This window comes from Schistocerca nitens, chromosome 8, assembly GCF_023898315.1.
Source record: "Schistocerca nitens isolate TAMUIC-IGC-003100 chromosome 8, iqSchNite1.1, whole genome shotgun sequence".
NCBI lineage: Eukaryota > Metazoa > Arthropoda > Insecta > Orthoptera > Acrididae > Schistocerca > Schistocerca nitens.
Window position 1 is genome coordinate 627,276,711 of NC_064621.1, and position 18,469 is coordinate 627,295,179.

The window sequence follows — 18,469 nt, forward strand, 5'->3', positions numbered from 1 at the left end:
ATCCACCTTTCGCAGCAATGCAGGCTGCTATTCTCCCATGGAGACGATCGTAGAGATGCTGGATGTAGTCCTGTGGAACGGCTTGCCATGCCATTTCCACCTGGCGCCTCAGTTGGACCAGCGTTCGTGCTGGACGTGCAGACCGCGTGAGACGACGCTTCATCCAGTCCCAAACATGCTCAATGGGGGACAGATCCGGAGATCTTGCTGGCCAGGGTAGTTGACTTACACCTTCTAGAGCACGTTGGGTGGCACGGGATACATGCGGACGTGCATTGTCCTGTTGGAACAGCAAGTTCCCTTGCCGGTCTAGGAATGGTAGAACGATGGGTTCGATGACGGTTTGGATGTACCGTGCACTATTCAGTGTCCCCTCGACGATCACCAGTGGTGTACGGCCAGTGTAGGAGATCGCTCCCCACACCATGATGCCGGGTGTTGGCCCTGTGTGCCTCGGTCGTATGCAGTCCTGATTGTGGCGCTCACCTGCACGGCGCCAAACACGCATACGACCATCATTGGCACCAAGGCAGAAGCGACTCTCATCGCTGAAGACGACACGTCTCCATTCGTCCCTCCATTCACGCCTGTCGCGACACCACTGGAGGCGGGCTGCACGATGTTGGGGCGTGAGCGGAAGACGGCCTAACGGTGTGCGGGACCGTAGCCCAGCTTCATGGAGACGGTTGCGAATGGTCCTCGCCGATACCCCAGGAGCAACAGTGTCCCTAATTTGCCGGGAAGTGGCGGTGCGGTCCCCTACGGCACTGCGTAGGATCCTACGGTCTTGGCGTGCATCCGTGCGTCGCTGCGGTCCGGTCCCAGGTCGACGGGCACGTGCACCTTCCGCCGACCACTGGCGACAACATCGATGTACTGTGGAGACCTCACGCCCCACGTGTTGAGCAATTCGGCGGTACGTCCACCCGGCCTCCCGCATGCCCACTATACGCCCTCGCTCAAAGTCCGTCAACTGCACATACGGTTCACGTCCACGCTGTCGCGGCATGCTACCAGTGTTAAAGACTGCGATGGAGCTCCGTATGCCACGGCAAACTGGCTGACACTGACGGCGGCGGTGCACAAATGCTGCGCAGCTAGCGCCATTCGACGGCCAACACCGCGGTTCCTGGTGTGTCCGCTGTGCCGTGCGTGTGATCATTGCTTGTACAGCCCTCTCGCAGTGTCCGGAGCAAGTATGGTGGGTCTGACACACCGGTGTCAATGTGTTCTTTTTTCCATTTCCAGGAGTGTATAAATAATATCAACTATCACTTCGCACAACGCAATACTTGAATCAACACTACGTTCACAACGTTTACTTAGTCTTACGGCACACAAAACTGTTACGTTGCTAAGGTTGGCGACGAGCGTAAATTTGCCGGAGTAGCACGAAGTCTTCCAACAACCACAGAGCGGCCAAGTAAGAGCGTGCGACCAATCCATACCACTCTGCATAGAGCTCCTAAGGTTGAATCGTCCGCCGTGATTTCCCCAACTGTGAGGATTCGGCAATGTTTACCTAGATTAGATTAGATTAGTTTTTCGTTCCATAGATCCGTACTGAGGAGATCCTCGTGGATGTGGAACATGTCACTTTTTTTTAAGCTGAAATAATAATACTAATAGTATGAGTATATAGAATGCATCATTTGTTTCTATTAAAAAATTCGTCAATGGAGTAGAAGGAGTTGACCACTAATAAGTCTTTCAGGCTCCTTTTAAACTGATCTTTATTTGTAACTAAATTCTTAATGTTTGCTGGCAAATTATTGAAGATAAGTGTTCCTGAGTAGTGGACCCCTTTTTGAACTAAAGTAAGTGCTTTTAAGTCCTTGTGCAGATCATTTTTGTTTCAGGAGATGGGACCTGGATGGACTAAAAGAACCAGAGCTTGTACAGAGTTTAAGGGAGAGCATAAGGGAACAATTGACAGGAATGGGGAAAAGAAATACAGTAGAAGAAGAATGGGTAGCTTTGAGGAATGAAATAGTGAAGGCAGCAGAGGATCAAGTAGGTAAAAAGACGAGGGCTAGTAGAAATCCTTGGGTAACAGAAGAAATACTGAATTTAATTGATGAAAGGAGAAAATACAACGCAGCAAGTGAAGCAGGCAAAAAGGAATACAAACGTCTCAAAAATGAGATCGACAGGAAGTGAAAAATGGCTAAGCAGGAATGGCTAGAGGACAAATGTAAGGATGTAGAGGCTTATCTCACTAGGGGTAAGATAGATACTGCTTACAGGAAAATTAAAGAGACCTTTGGAGATAAGAGAACCACTTGCATGAACATAAAGAGCTCAGATGGAAACCCAGTTCTAAGCAAAGAAGGGAAAGCAGAAAGGTGGAAGGAGTATATAGAGGGTCTATACAAGGGCGATGTTCTTGAGGACAATATTATGGAAATGGAAGAGGAGGTAGATGAAGATGAAATGGCAGATATGATACTGCGTGAAGAGTTTGACAGAGCACTGAAAGACCTAAGTCGAAACAAGGCCCCGGGAGTAGACAACATTCCATTAGAACTACTGACAGCCTTGGGAGAGCCAGGCCAAACAAAACTCTACCATCTGGTGAGCAAGATGTATGAGACAGGCGAAGTTACCTCAGACTTCAAGAAGAATATAATAATTCCAATCCCAAAGAAAGCAGTTGTCTACTGCTGTGAAAATTACCGAACTATCAGTTTAATAAGTCACAGCTGCAAAGTACTAACGCGGATTCTTTACAGACGAATGGAAAAACTGGTAGAAGCCGACGTCGGGGAAGATCAATTTGGATTCCGTAGGAATGTTGGAACACGTCAGGCAATACTGACCCTACGACTTATCTTAGAAGAAAGATTAAGAAAAGGCAAACCTACGTTTCTAGCATTTGTAGACTTAGAGAAAGCTTTTGACAATGTTGACTGGAATACTCCCTTTCAAATTCGAAAGGTGGCAGGGGTAAAAATACAGGGAGCGAAAGGCTATTTACAATTTGTACAGAAAGCAGATGGCAGTTATAAGAGTCGAGGGGCATGAAAGGGAAGCAGTGGTTGGGAAGGGAGTGAGACAGGCTTCTAGCCTCTCCCCGATGTTATTCAATCTGTATATTGAGCAAGCAGTAAAGGAAAGAAAAGAAAAGTTCGGAGTAGGTATTAAAGTCCATGGAGAAGAAATGAAAACTTTGAGGTTTGACGATGACATTGTAATTCTGTCAGAGACAGCAAAGGACTTGGAAGAGCAGTTGAACGGAATGGACAGTGTCTTGAAAGAAGGGTATAAGATGAACACCAACAAAAGCGAAACGAGGATAATGGAATGTAGTCGAATTAAGTCGGGTGATGCTGCGGGAATTAGATTAGGAAATGAGACACTTAAAGTAGTAAAGGAGTTTTGCTATTTGGGGAGCAAAATAACTGATGATGGTCGATGTAGAGAGGATATGAAATGTAGATTGGCAATGGCAAGGAAAGCGTTTCTGAAGAAGAGAAACTTGTTAACATCGAGTATTGATTTAAGTGTCAGGAAGTCGTTTCTGAAAGTATATGTATGGAGTGTAGCCATTTATGGAAGTGAAACATGGACGATAAATAGTTTAGACAAGAAGAGAATAGAAGCTTTCGAAATGAGGTGCTTCAGTAGAATGCTGAAGATTAGATAGGTAGATCACATAACTAATGAGGACGTACTGAATAGAATTTGGGGAGAAGAGAAATTCGTGGCACAACTTGACTAGAAAAAGGGATCGGTTGGTAGGACATGATCGGAGGCATCAAGGGATCACCAATTTGGTACTGGAGGGCAGCGTGGAGGGTAAAAAATATAGAGGGAGACCAAGAGACGAATACACTACGCAGATTCAGAAGGATGTAGGCTGCAGTATGTACTGGGAGATGAAGAAGCTTGCACAGGATAGAGTAGCATGGAGAGCTGCATCAAACCAGTCTCAGGACTGAGGACACAACAACAACAACAACATTGTATGTATGAATTGAGCAGTTTGTTGGAAAAAGATATATATTATTTAGGACAAATTTAATTAAGGAGTAAATATACTGAGAGACAGTAGTTAGTATACCCAGTTCTTTGAAGAGGTTTCTACAGGACGTCCGTGAATTTACTCCACAAATAATATGTATTACACGATTTTGGACTCTGAAAACTTTTGTTTGACCTGAAGAGTTACCCCAAAATATTATACCATATGACATTATGGAATGAAAGTAGGCAAAGTATGGAAGCTTTTTCATTTTTATGTCGCCTATGTCTGCTAACTCTCGAATTGCAAATACAGATTTGTTAAGGCGTTTCTGCAGTTCTGTGGTGTGCTCCTCCCAACTGAATTTATTATCAAGTTGTAATCCCAGGAATTTAAGACTGTCAACCTCTTCTATCTGCTCTTCTTCATACTTTATGCATATGCTGGGTGGAAACCCCTTACAGATTCTGAATTGCATATAGTGAGTCTTTTCGAAGTTTAATGTTAGTGAGTTGGCTTTAAACTATTTTATTAATATCTTTTAAAATATCATTAGCAGATCTTTCTAGAACTACACTTGACATACTATTTATTGCAGTACTTGTGTCATCTGCAAACAAAACGAACTCTGCTTCTGGTAGTGTAACTGATGAAAGATCGTTAATGTACACAAGAAAAAGCAATGGCCCTAAGATGGATCCTTGTGGGACACCACATGTAATTTCTTACCATTCTGATGATGACTGATGACTTAATTCACTGTTCCCTTGCACTGACACCCTTTGTTCCTGTTAGCGAGGTATGATTTGAACCATTTTGCAGCACTGCCTGTGACACCATAGAACTTTAATTTATTTAAAAGGATGTTGTGGTTCACACAATCAAATGCCTTTGACAAATCACGGAAAATACCTGCTGCTTGTAATTTGTTATTTAATTAATTAAGTACATTTTCACTGTAGGTGTAAATAGCCTTCTCGATATCAGAACCCTTCAGAAATCCAAAATGTGTCCTTGATAATATGTTATTTGTGGTCAGATGGTTAAGAAGCTGCCTGTGCATTACTTTTTCTAAAATTTTTGAGAATGCTGGCAAAAGTGAAATCGGTCTGTAGTTTGATGGTGGCTGTTTATCTCCTTTCTTGAATATAGGCTTAACATCTGCATATTTTAGCCAGTCAGGAAATGTCCCAGTTATAATTGATTGGTTACACAAGTAACTTAGAATTGTACTAAACTTACAAGAACATGCCTTAATTAACTTTGTTGATATTTGATCGTAAACAGTAGAATGCTTTGTTTTTAAAGATTTTATTGTGGAAGTTATTTCTTTTGGTGAAGTGAGTGACATATTCATGTACCTGAAGCTATTTGTAAAGGCTAGTTTCAGATATTCAAGGACATTATTTACTGATCCTGACAATCCCATTCTATTGTTAAATAGATTTGCCACACTATGCCCATTGTTTACTAATGCATCATGTACCCTTAATGCTATTTGCTCCTGTTCCTTTCTGGTTCTACAAGTCTCCTCTTTCACTATATCCCATATTGTTTTTATTTTGTTCCCTGACATTACTATCTTCTTCTCGTAGACCATTTGTTTAGATGTCTGAATTACTTTTTTTAATATTTTACAGTATTCCTTGTATTTAGCTAAATCATTAGCATTGAAGCTATTCTTGGTCGACAGTGCATGGGGGCTTAATTAAATACGATGAATGCAAATACTTTTTAATTTTTAGTAGCTGACTGTCCGGTTACGCAGTCTCGTAACCGGTTGGCCCTGATTGGTATTTGTACGCAATCTGACTGCATAGCATAACAACAAAGAATGAAAGGAAATTTCCGTTAACACAATTAATTAATTAAGTCCCCAGCAACTATGAAAGCTACGAAGCAACAAGGCACGAGTGTCGCTGTTCTGTGTGTGGAAGTGTGATTCAACGTACAGATCTGGCACGGTTCTTCCTCAATAAGACCAGATATTTTAAACACCATTTATACTGAAGTAATTAAAAAAACAGAAATACTATAATTGCACATAGAAACCAGAAATACAGTCTAATACAAGAACACGAGCCAGATGCTTTGTTGACTGAACCTGTGACCAAGAGGCATTATTGTTTAAGACATTGAAATAATAAAAAAAGGAATTTTTTACCTTCATATATATTGACGAAAAGCACACTCTGATCAATACAGCATCCCCAATCCAACAACATCTGGTGTCTAGCCCATCAAAACAATACTACAAGTTCTGAACAAGCACTCACTACCGCAACTTCTCAACAACGACTCACCACTGCTACATCTCAACAAGCACTGCCTACTGCTACTTCACAATAAGCACTCTCCACGACGCCTTCTCGACAAGCATTCTCCACTACCACATCTCAACAAGCACTGCCAGTGGAGGCGGCTGAATAATACTCTTTGGCGCAATCTCTGGCGCTGTGACTCAGTGTAGCCACCTTTCAACAAATACATTTTCATTTTTCTCTTACAGGAAATCTGTATTCCTTGTGTAATCCATGGTTTTATTATAGACTTCTGTTTAATTTGAGTAACTTTTAGACGAAAACAGTTTTCAAACATGGTATTGACATTGTTCATGATTGTGTTATATTTTTCATTCATGTCATAAGCACTATAAACATCTTTCCAGTTCATATCTTTGAGCAGTTTTCTAAAACACTCAATTTTTGGTTGAATGACTACTCTCCTGTACTCAGATTTAGCAGTCTTGATAATCTGCTTAGAATTTACATCTAAAACAAGGAGCTGCATGTCATGATCTGATAGTCCATTTATTACAAGTTTTATGATATGATTTTGTTCCTTTGATTTGTGTATAAAAATGTTATCAATGGCTGCCCTTGACGATTTAGTGATCCTAGTTGGAAAGTTTACAGTGTGAGTTAGATTGAAAGACAACATTACTAACTGCAGTAAATGTTTACTAGAAGATTGCATTAGAAAACGTTCTGCTACTACAATGTGCGAAAAAGTGTGTGACTATGTATACATCCCAGTATGTACTGCAAAATTAAAGATGTATATTGTGTATACCAACTGCACAACAGAAGCAGACATCATACAATGTTAAACTGCAAACAACTAAAAACCTGATGTAAATCACTAAAAAGCACATGAAGATGAGCTTCCAGCGATCGAAATGCATAGTGCAGTAAATAAACGCAACTTGTGACTGAAGGCGGTTTGTTCTTCATTTTACGAAAGTAAAACAGTCGCGGACGAAACACTGAAAAACAATGAATAAAATTAAGCAAAATTTCTTTGTTTCTTCCTGTTAAATAACCCAAAAGAGCTTCTAGACGATTTATGAATAGATTATAATTTCCTGCAGGTGCTCGGTAGATAGTTACTATTATATAGGATCTGTTATGGAACTCTATTTCTGTTCCACATGCTTCTAGATGCTGGTCTAAACAGAATTTATTAATGTCAATGTTCTTGAATTTATGGCAGTTTTTAATAAATGTGGCAACTCCTCCTCCATCCATGTCTACTCTGCAGAAGTAGGAAGCTAGCTTAAATCCTGAAATGTCTAACATATCTATACCAGTGGTCACTTGATGCTCAGAGAGGCAGATTATGTCAATTTGGTTAGATGAATTTATTTCATCAATACAAATGCGTAGTTCATCAACTTTATTTCTGAGCCCTGGAATGTTCTGGTGTAATAAAGATAACTGGTACTGCATACTAATGGGATTATAACTGCTTTGGCGAAGATGAACTGGCAGTTTCTGATTACTTTCTGTTGTTGTTGTTGTTGTTGCTGTCTTCAGTTCTGAGACTGGTTTGATGCAGCTCTCCATGCTATTCTATCCAGTGCAAGCTTCTTCATCTCCCAGTACCGCTGTGTTTACGTTCTCTCTTACCAATACCTTCTTGGTTATGATGCCAGACACTAGAACAATACTTTAGAATTGATAGCGCAGTTGATTTACACAAAATGCAGCAAACTCTATCTTTCTGGAGGTTCCATCATGCAGAAAAACCACCCGTTTCTTGTTCTTAATCGTCTGTTACGTCATCACAACAGATTCATATCTACTATACACCGATAAGGGGTGCTAACTTCCTCGACATTCGCGCATCTGGAGAAATCTTGTGCTCTTGGATGGGTGCGAGACAGATGTTACAGCCTCGGTTCGCACTGTTCCTACACGAAACGTGAAATGTAACAGCCTACTTCTCGTCAGCTGCAGACTGAATCGATGCCAATGCTGCAGGGAGCGTTGGTCAAAGACAATGCGAGATTTTTCGGTCTCTAACTTTATCCTAAGAATGCGACAATGCCCTGTGACTCCCATCCACAGACAGAAATATTGTAAATTACGCACTATGATCGAAGTGCTGGAGATATGTTTGTTGCTGCCTAGCATACATTGGTGTGTACGTTCGAGAATTAAAAGTGAATGAATGTACTGCACAGTCGTCTATTTACATTCGCGATGATACTGGCAAAGTAGTGGAGGGGCTGTTTAGCGATTATACAGAAACTGGTAAGCATGGTGCCGCGTCATTAGTTGGTGTTGAAATTACGATAAAACTGCTAAAATTGATCACACTATCAACTGTGATGCTTATTATTATAGCACATCGACAGTTTCTATTCCACCTCAATCGCCCACTAGCATGCTGGGTATTACCACATAATGATTGATTGACATAGCTGTGTGTGGTGGAGAAAGAGTCTTGGTGGAGGGGGCAACACCGTCTGGGGATGGCTAATGCCGTAACAGTGATCGCGTGCATGGCAGCAATATGAGGCATCAATCAAACGGAACACAGCACCATCAGGTATCCTGTCACTGTGAATGATGAGTTTAAATGTCGTCAGTCACCTTTGGAGAGCAATTTGGAAACGCTCCACAATGCCTCAAAACTCTTCTGGTTTCCTTATGTTGTGACTCTTTTATTTCAATCACCCAGTGTGTGGGTGTGTTGTGGGATCAGCAGAACCAACACGAATTACACTGTGCGATGTCTAGTTTTCTGGGGGAGCCAATGGACCAAAAAGTGTTAATGTCAGTTTAGAACCTGACACAGACTTCGAAGTTGTGGCAGAAAAAAAAATGTATGGCAGTGTACAAAGCGTGTTATGGCAGAAAAAGCGGTGTCTTGAACAACGAAACAGGGACGAAACTGCGACTGATAATCTGCAGGAGATGGTCCTCGTACAGTACAGGCGATGAACCTGTACACTGGTCTGTGCAAGCGACGTCAATCAGTGGCCGCCTTCTCCAACGGATCAATACCTGCATATTTAATAGGATCGCCGCATATGCTCGATGCTGGCACGCAAACGGCATTTGTTTTCGATATATCAGAAGAGAGAGATGTGTAAAAGTCTATCGGATGAAATTAGCAGAGCTTTTATAGTTCCTAATTTTTCTCTGTTGGATGGTACAGAATAACGATGATAGAATGTTTGGGTGATAGACACAAATGGACCCTGAGGGATGCGTATCTGGTTCGGACTGCAGTACCTGTATGACGTTGAGTCTTCCTAATTTTCCCGATAAGAAACACCATCGTAGCTGTTCATATTGTCTTTTACACTACGTCATGTTGCTGTAGCAGGTTTCGTTTGGTGCTAACCTTACACGTCATACACAGGCGGCGGAGCTACGACAACATGTTCCCATTTCCAGCGAGTCGTCAAAACACGCTCACTCTGTTTCTGCACAGGTTGGAGAATGTGGCAGAATAGCTCTCTCCGGCTTCTGGGTAAAACTGATCTCGCTATCAACTGCGGTGTGTATTACTGTACATCGTTTGCTATCAACGGTGTCTTTTTCCATCCCGACCGTCCACTGGGTACACTGATGATTGACTGACACCACTCGGTTGGGTTGGAGGGAGCCTTGCAGAACACCGGATATCTGCTACTTGTCACTGTGGCGCATGTGATTAAATGTAGAGGTCATCACCTCCATACAGTTGCTTGGTAGCGTTCCTCAATGCTATAAACTGGTTCTATTTCCATATGCTGCAATGCCCTCCACATGTTTTTATTTTTTTCGCCAATAAGGTGACAGTACCTCTTTTTATTTGTACTAACCCACGCGCTTTGTGAACAGCACCTCCCAGCCATCGTCAACACCGGAACAGTAATCATGTAAATGACTGCAAAATGAAGGAACAATGCTTCCCGAAATGGAACACCGAGACATCTGCTACTCTGTTGATGAGGAAGATGAGATCAACTGTACAGGTAACCACCTTCGAACAGCTGTTGGAAGTGCTCTACAATACCGCAGACTCTTCCAGTTTCCATGTGTTGCGATGTCTTCCACATTTTTGTCAATGAGACACATCGCCTCTGTGTTTTCTTTCTACCAGCCTATGCTGTGGTAGCTGTACAGTTTACGCCATGCCATGTTCAGCTTTCTGTGAGAGCCAGAGCGTCGAAACATGTTAATGTCAGTTTAGCAGCAGCGGACACGGATCTCTAAGTCATGGTAGAAAAAACAAAGTGTATGGCGGTTTACATTGATTGGGTGTGTTACAACCGAAAAAACAATTTGTAGTTACTGCTTTTGAAAGAACAATACAGGAAACCTCTCGTGTGATTAATAGTCTGTTGGATAGTGTCATCCTACAGGACAGGTGATGAAACCTCACACCGGTCAGTAGAAGCGACTTCGATCACAACCAAGATGCAGGCGGACTGTCTAAAGACCAGCGCTGGAGTTTTTGCTGTATGGTATCCTTAGCAGATATGTTCGAAAAAGGTGACTCATTTCGAGACATGAAAGTGGCACAAATATGACTCACCAGTGGCTGTAATCATTAAAAGACGTGAAACTTCCTGGCAGATTAAAACTGTGTGCCCGACCGAGACTCGAACTCGGGACCTTTGCCTTTCGCGGGCAAGTGCTCTACCATCTGAGCTACCGAAGCACGACTCACGCCCGCTCTCACAGCTTTACTTCTGCCAGTATCTCGTCTCCTACCTTCCAAACTTTACAGAAGCTCTCCTGCAGTGACGGAAAGAAACGCAGCTTTCTCTATCACATGAGCCTGTGAAAAGGTACAGTGTTTACTTTGTTTATAATCGCAGATAGATGACTGAAGGAGATAATTTTCTATTCGATGAAGGATGTTGTAAAAGAGTAGGAAAATGTCGACGCTACGAACTGAGAGATATATCGATATTTTTAAGAGTAGAAAAAATGATGTTGATAAATGTATATTATGTATAGAGACAATGATGATGATTAAGAGGATTCTATGATAAAGATCTTGCCAAGAAAATGTGTATACGATTACGTATTTATATTACGAAATTTTGCTTCGGATGATGATGATAAGAGATATGAAGCTGAGTTAGGGATGGCCCTTATGATGATTAATCTGTAGTAAATAGCTGAAATACAATGAAGCACTATTCTTTATATGTATAGGGGATGATGTTTTTTTCACAGCCCTGCTATTTGTTCTACAATGGTCGATGTGTAATATTCAGTAAATGAATGAGGAAAAACATACTTTGGTGTTTTACTTCAGCAATAACTAATTTTGTTTTCTCTTTACAAGGAAGCTTTCTAGTAGACACATACAGATTTACGTGTAGGAAAGTAGTATGGTTTGCCTGGGATAATAACTTTCCTTGTGATCTTATCTCTGTTTGATCTTACATCCTTTTTCTTCTTGGTAATTATAGCAAAGGAATAGCAATATAAGATAAATAAAATGAGGTAATACGACAGAAGGTAACTTAATCTTTTTCTTACAGGACGGAAATTTTAACATATAACATCAGGTAACCTGTAACAAGAAAATTTTGGACATGTTAACTCATAAGTAATGTTACCTTTTACATATAATTTTCTTCTTGTGTACTTACTATTAGATAGTGAATGAAGTTTGCAGTCATTCAGGTGCACCAATATTTCACTCTACGTATAACGTTAAGGCATATTTGTACTTCTAAATTTCTTTCTTATATGGGGTAGAAAAAGGACGTTAATGTTACTCTAACATCGTTAGTAGGCACGTGCATGGTTAAGAATGAAATTTTGCTACAGCTGTATTACATTATGTGACTCACAACTGACTAACCTTAATGAGTACTGCATTCTAATACCATGAACAAAACGCCTTTTGTGCACAAAGCCTTTCTTTCCTGAAACTGATCCTGTATGATTTAGTAATAACTTGACTCCAATTCTCTATAGACAGTAGTACTTTGAACTGTAGTAGGTAGGTTCACACATCACATTTGCACACACGCAAATACGACTTGAACACTTTTTATGAATCAACATAATTTTACACAACAAAGGAAATTTTGTACTTGACTGAAGCTGCGAGGTTTTATGGAATTTTCTGCATACTTTTCTCCACATATTTGTACATAAGGAATAATTTTGTCATAACTTATTGTCAGGCAGAAGTTTTATATAAGTTCATGAATATGTAGGCAACAATTTCTTTAGTTCTATGTTTTATCGCATTGTTGCTCATAATTTGTCCATATATTGTACATTTTCTATTCTTGAGATTTGGCCTGGTTGTGAATAACTTGTCCACACATTGTAACGCGTTGTGTAGCTTCCTTTTAACAATTTGGGACTTGACATTTGGACTCCAGCACTGTGACGTAGCTATGAGGCACACTGTAAGCAACTAACACACTTTTACCGAAGAGACTGTCATGTTTGTAACAAAGTGCTACAAGTTTTTCACTGTGTGTCCACGCCATGCTATGTAACTGATAAACATTCGAGCTGTCAGCGGAGATATAAAAACTGGTACCTCATCCTCTGAGTCTGCTCTTAGCAAGGTTATGCAACATGTCTAGCAATTATTACGAGACGCTTGGTGGACTGGATCTACGATTTTCTACTCCACTTGGTAGCAATCCATGCTTCATAAATTACTGTCATTTGGGCTCTGAGTTGTCGGAGGGATGCACACTTGGACAGATTTTTTTTTTTTACATCCTCTGTACTTTCTCTCAGCTTGCGCATCTATGGGGCAAGTTTGTACACGCTTGGATTGTTTTGAAAATCGGCCTTATGCAAACACAATTCGTTTATTATTGTATTTACCCTGACATGGTTCAAATGGTTCAAATGGCTCTGAGCACTATGGGACTCAACTGCTGTGGTCATCAGTCCCCTAGAACTTAGAACTACTTAAACCCAACTAACCTAAGGACATCACACACATCCATGCCCGAGGCAGGATTCGAACCTGCGACCGTAGCAGTCGCACGGTTCCGGACTGCGCGCCTAGAACCGCGAGACCACCGCGGCCGGCTCCCTGACATGTTTCGACGCCTATGTGTCATCTTATGTGTGTCAAATTTTTATTTTTCTAAAGCAAAATATAAAAATTATGATAATTTAACTGTTGTAGGCCTAAGAATTACAATATGTGCAATTCGTTTTGTTTTGTTTAGACGCTCACCTTAAAATTACATCGCTAAGTGAACTGTATTATTATACACCGTTTTGGTGCTCTTTTTCGTCGTTTTTTTACAGCATGTCATCTTCCATGAAGAAAATTAATGCGTATTAATCACGAACGGTTTCGTGGGTAGAGGTTATGCACGTTTCTGTACTTACATTTTTTTTCGTCCTGTTGCGTGTCTGGTTGGTGTCTCGAGCAACGCTTCTTTGTCGATGTCAGTGGAGCACGGTTGGAGCTCATTTTCGCACTGAATCTTCAGCGAAGGTTACTATGATGATAATGTGCTACATCCTTCCGTGATGCGTTACGAGCTTCCATGTTCTGAACTGCACATTCCATAAAAATATAATCGATGTGCTGTGTGTGTCGTCTATGAACTTCAAGCAATGTCATGTCATTCAGCTTCACTCCATCATTTGTATTGGTATATATACTTGTAAACGATTATGATTATAGATTGTGTAATTCAGGCGAAAAAAAAATTAAAATGTCACAAACTTCAATATAATGTGCTGCAAACCTACATATCTCCAATATGTTACAACATTTGAAACATTGTGGTTCCATTGCTACATCTTTATTCATTGTGTATCTTTCACAGTTATTCGTGAACCGAGAAGATTTTTTTGTATCACTCTGTAACTTTATTCAAACAATTGTTTCATCTCACTTCTGCACGCAATAAAAATTTCTTTTTCAAAACTTGTTTAGCGAATTTCACTGACTAAGCCTTGTCATCTATAAAACTTACTTAGCAGATTTCTAGCCAGAGAGAACAGACGGGTGTAAAAGGGGTGCTGATATTTGTTCACCGTCAGCTTCCCTTGAATACACAGACGGCAGTCGCGCTTACTTTGTTACTCAGAGAGCGCGCAATGTCGTCCGCGACGCCGCCCGTCTGCAATAACATCTCTGCGTCGGCCGCTCCTCGCTGTTCGCAGAGATAGGGAGTCGCATCGTGTAATCGCGAAGTGAGCCACGGCCGCGAAAACGGCGTGGCAAGAACGATGACAATTTGTCTTTACTGACGACCTGATTTTATAATACGGTTTTTGATAGCCTTACTGCGAGAAAGATTTTTTGACTAATTTGATGAAGATTTCATGATAAGATTATAATTAATTTTCTTTGCTTTAACTAAGCGCGAGCTGCTGCCTGCACATCATTACAACAGTTTAGTATCCAATACAGAACGTTCCCCCTCTTCTTAATTAGGTAACATTAGCGACAGCTCAGGAAACATTGACTCAATTAATGCAACGTTTTGTAATCTACGATGAACACAAGTATTTCGAAATAACTCTTTCAACATGACACTGTTGAACAAAAAATTTAAAAGTATTTACAGAGTTTGTCATTTCTTTGCAATTCTTGATGGAAATGGAAACGCCGTGTGGCTAGGGCCTCCCGTCGGGTAAACCGTTCGCCTGGTGCAAGTCTTTCGATTTGACGCCACAACATAACACACAACACCCAGTCCCTGAGCGGAGAAAATCTCCGACCCAGCCGGGAATCGGACCCGCGCCGTTAGGTATGACATTCCGTCGCGCTGACCACTCAGCTACCAGGGGCGGACAATTCTAGATTATGAGGGAGAATAGTTTTGTAAAAGGAATTTTCTAAATTTACCAGTACACCTTTTAAACGTGTCAGTATTAAAGTAATTTACCACGTTATCATCGATTTTCCAGTCTTTGTGATTCACAAGATGAGGTGTCACATTTGCAATTTAAAATGTAGATGCATTACGTGGATTCACTGCACAAGGGTTTCATCTGTAGTTAGCTTGCTGTCCAGTAAATGAGACACGCCTTTTTTTCAACAGCAGCAGCAGTAGCAGTTTTCGAGAACAATTGCCCAAGCGTTATTCATTGCCACAGGTAAACCAATAGAGAAAGAGGGAAAATTACATTTCCGATTTCAAGGGACTTCCTTTCAAACGAGCAGAAATCAGTAAAGGTTTTGTGATGCTTCATGTGTGAGAAGTAAAGAAGTATGAAACATAGTGTTACGATCTTTAGGGGGAACTTAAGTAGAATCTGGTTTTCTCGTTTAGGTGACTGGGTACACGTTATTGGAAATCACGCAGTCAGATTAATTTCTGTTTCCAATCATTGTTTGCTATAGGAGCAACTTCTCAAACAACCAATCAGACAATCCAAGCAAAGCAACTGCCAATGCAAAATCACTAATTAGAAACTATCAGTAAAACTAATATTTTTTTAAAGACACTTTCAAATTGAATCAGCTCCTCGTAGATATATGGCGGCGCGTATACAGCGACCGGCAAGGATTCACTTATTTCATCAGCCACTCAGCAAACCGCCTTGACCATATGAAGATGGTATCTGTTCGTTCGGACATGACCGAAAGACAGATTCCATTGGTGATCTTGCAGCTCTCAAAGAATGAAATTGATAAATATCAACGCCTGTAAGCAGCTAATGGTCTGGATTTCATTGTAATTTCATGCCTTGGCCATGTCTGCGTCTCCCCAGGAATTTTGGCGGCGGCGCTCGATGTGGAACTATGGCGGATGGCAATCTCCGACCATGACGCTGCATGTTCTCCTTCCCATGGCAGAATAGACGGGGGTTATGGAAGCTGAATGTTGCGCTCCTCAAGGAACAAACTGCCGGCAGCTCATAACGGAGAAATGGAGGGAATGTGAAAGGCGGCTCCCGTCATATCCGTCCACTCTTACGTGATGGCTGGAATGCGCGAAGCTCGCACGCTGACCCGATTCGACAGAAAAACAGCGTGTTGCCGTCGCCATTCAATGGAATACTATGTCACGCTGCTAAGGAAGATCTCCGCCGAAGCAACGTCTCCTGCACGTCAGGTGGAATTACGGCGGATAAAGGCAAAGATCATCTCGCTCACTCATCGCCGACACGCTTGTATGTATGCGTTGTCTCGGGATTTGATCATAAGTGAACCACCGTCCTTGAACCATGTTGTTGTTGCGGTCTTCAGTCCTGAGACTGGTTTGATGCAGCTCTCCATGCTACTCTATCCTGTGCAACTGCTTCATCTCCCAGTACTTACTGCAGCCTACATCCTTCTGAATCTGCTTAGTGTATTCACCTCTAGGTGTCCCTCTACGATTTTTACCCTCCACGCTGCCCTCCAATACTAAATTAGTGACTCCTTGATGCCTCAGAACATGTCCTACCAACCGATACCTTCTTCTAGTCTAGTTGTGCCACAAACTCCTCTTCTCCCCAATTCTAGTCAATACCTCCTCATTAGTTACATGATCTACCCGTCTAATCTTCAGCATTCTTCTGTAGCACCACATTTCGAAAGCTTCTATTCTCTTCTGGTCCAAACTATTTATCGTCCATGTTTCACTTCCATACATGGCTACACTCCATACAAATACTTTCAGAAATGACTTCCTGACACTTAAATCTGTACTCGATGTTACTAAATTTCTCTTCTGCAGAAACACTTTCCGTACCATTGCCAGTCTACATTTTATATCCTCTCTACTTCGACAGTCATCAGTTATTTTGCTCGCCAAATAGCAAAACTCATTTACTAATTTAAGTGTCTCATTTCCTAATCTAATTCCCGCAGCATCACCCGATTTAATTCGACTACATTCCATTATCCTCGTTTTGCTTTTGTTGATGTTCATCTTATATCCTCCTTTCAAGACACTGACCATTCCGTTCAGCAGCTCTCCCAGGTCCTTTGCTGTCTCTGACAGAATTACAATGTCATCGGCGAACCTCAAAGTTTTTATTTCTTCTCCATGGATTTTAATACCTACTCCGAATTTTTCTTTTGTTTCCTTTACTGCTTGCTCAATATACAGATTGAATAACATCGGGGAGAGGCTACAAACCTGTCTCACTCCCTTCCCAACCACTGCTTCCCTTTCGTGCCCCTCGACTTTTATAACTGCCATCTGGTTTCTGTACAAATTGTAAATAGCCTTTCGCTCCCTGTATTTTTACCCCTGCCACCTTTCGAATTTGAAAGGGAGTATTCCAGTCAACATTGTCAAAAGCTTTCTCTAAGTCTACAAATGGTATAAACGTAGGTTTGCCTTTTCTTAATCTAGCTTCTAAGATAAGTCGTAGGGTCAGTATTGCCTCACGTGTTCCAATATTTCTACGGAATCCAAACCGATCTTCTTCTAGGTCGGCTTCTACCAGTTTTTCTAGTCGTCTGTAAAGAATTCGCGTTAGTGTTTTGCAGCCGTGACTTATTAAACTGATAGTTCGGTAATTTTCAAATCTGTGAACACCTGCTTTCTATGGGATTGGAATTATTATATTCTTCTTGAAGTCTGAGTCTTTTCGCCTGTCTCATACATCTTGCTCACCAGATGGTAGAGTTTTGTCAGGACTGGCTCTCCCAAGGCTGTCACTAGTTCTAATGGAATGTTGTCTACTCCTGGGGCCTTGTTACGACATAGGTCTTTCAGTGCTCTGTCAATCTCTTCACGCAGTATGATATCTCCCATTTCATCTTCATCTACATCCTCTTACATTTCCATAATACTGCCCTGAAGTACATCGCCCTTGTATAGACACTCTATATACTCCTTCCACCGTTCTGCTTTCCCTTCCTTGCTTAGAACTGGGTTTCCATCTGAGCTCTTGATATTCATGCAAATGGTTCTCTTTTCTCCAAAGGTCTCTTTAATTGTCCTGTAGGCAGTATGTATCTTACCCCTAGCGAGACAAGCTTCTACATCCTTACATTTGTCCTCTAGCCATGCCTGCTTATCCATTTTGCACTTCTTGTGGATCTCATTTTTGAGACGTTTCTATCCCTTTTTGCCTGCTTCATTTACTGCATTTTTATATTTTTTTCTTTCCTCAATTAAAATCAATATTTCTTCTGTTACCCAAGGGTTTCTACTAGCCCTCGTCATTTTACCTACTTGATCCTCTGCTGCATTCACTACTTCATCCCTCAAAGATACCCATTCTTCTTCTACTGTATTTCTTTCCTCCATTCTTGTCAATTGTTCCCTTATGCTCTCCCTGAAACTCTGTACAATCCCTGGTTTAGTCAGTTTATCCAGGTCCC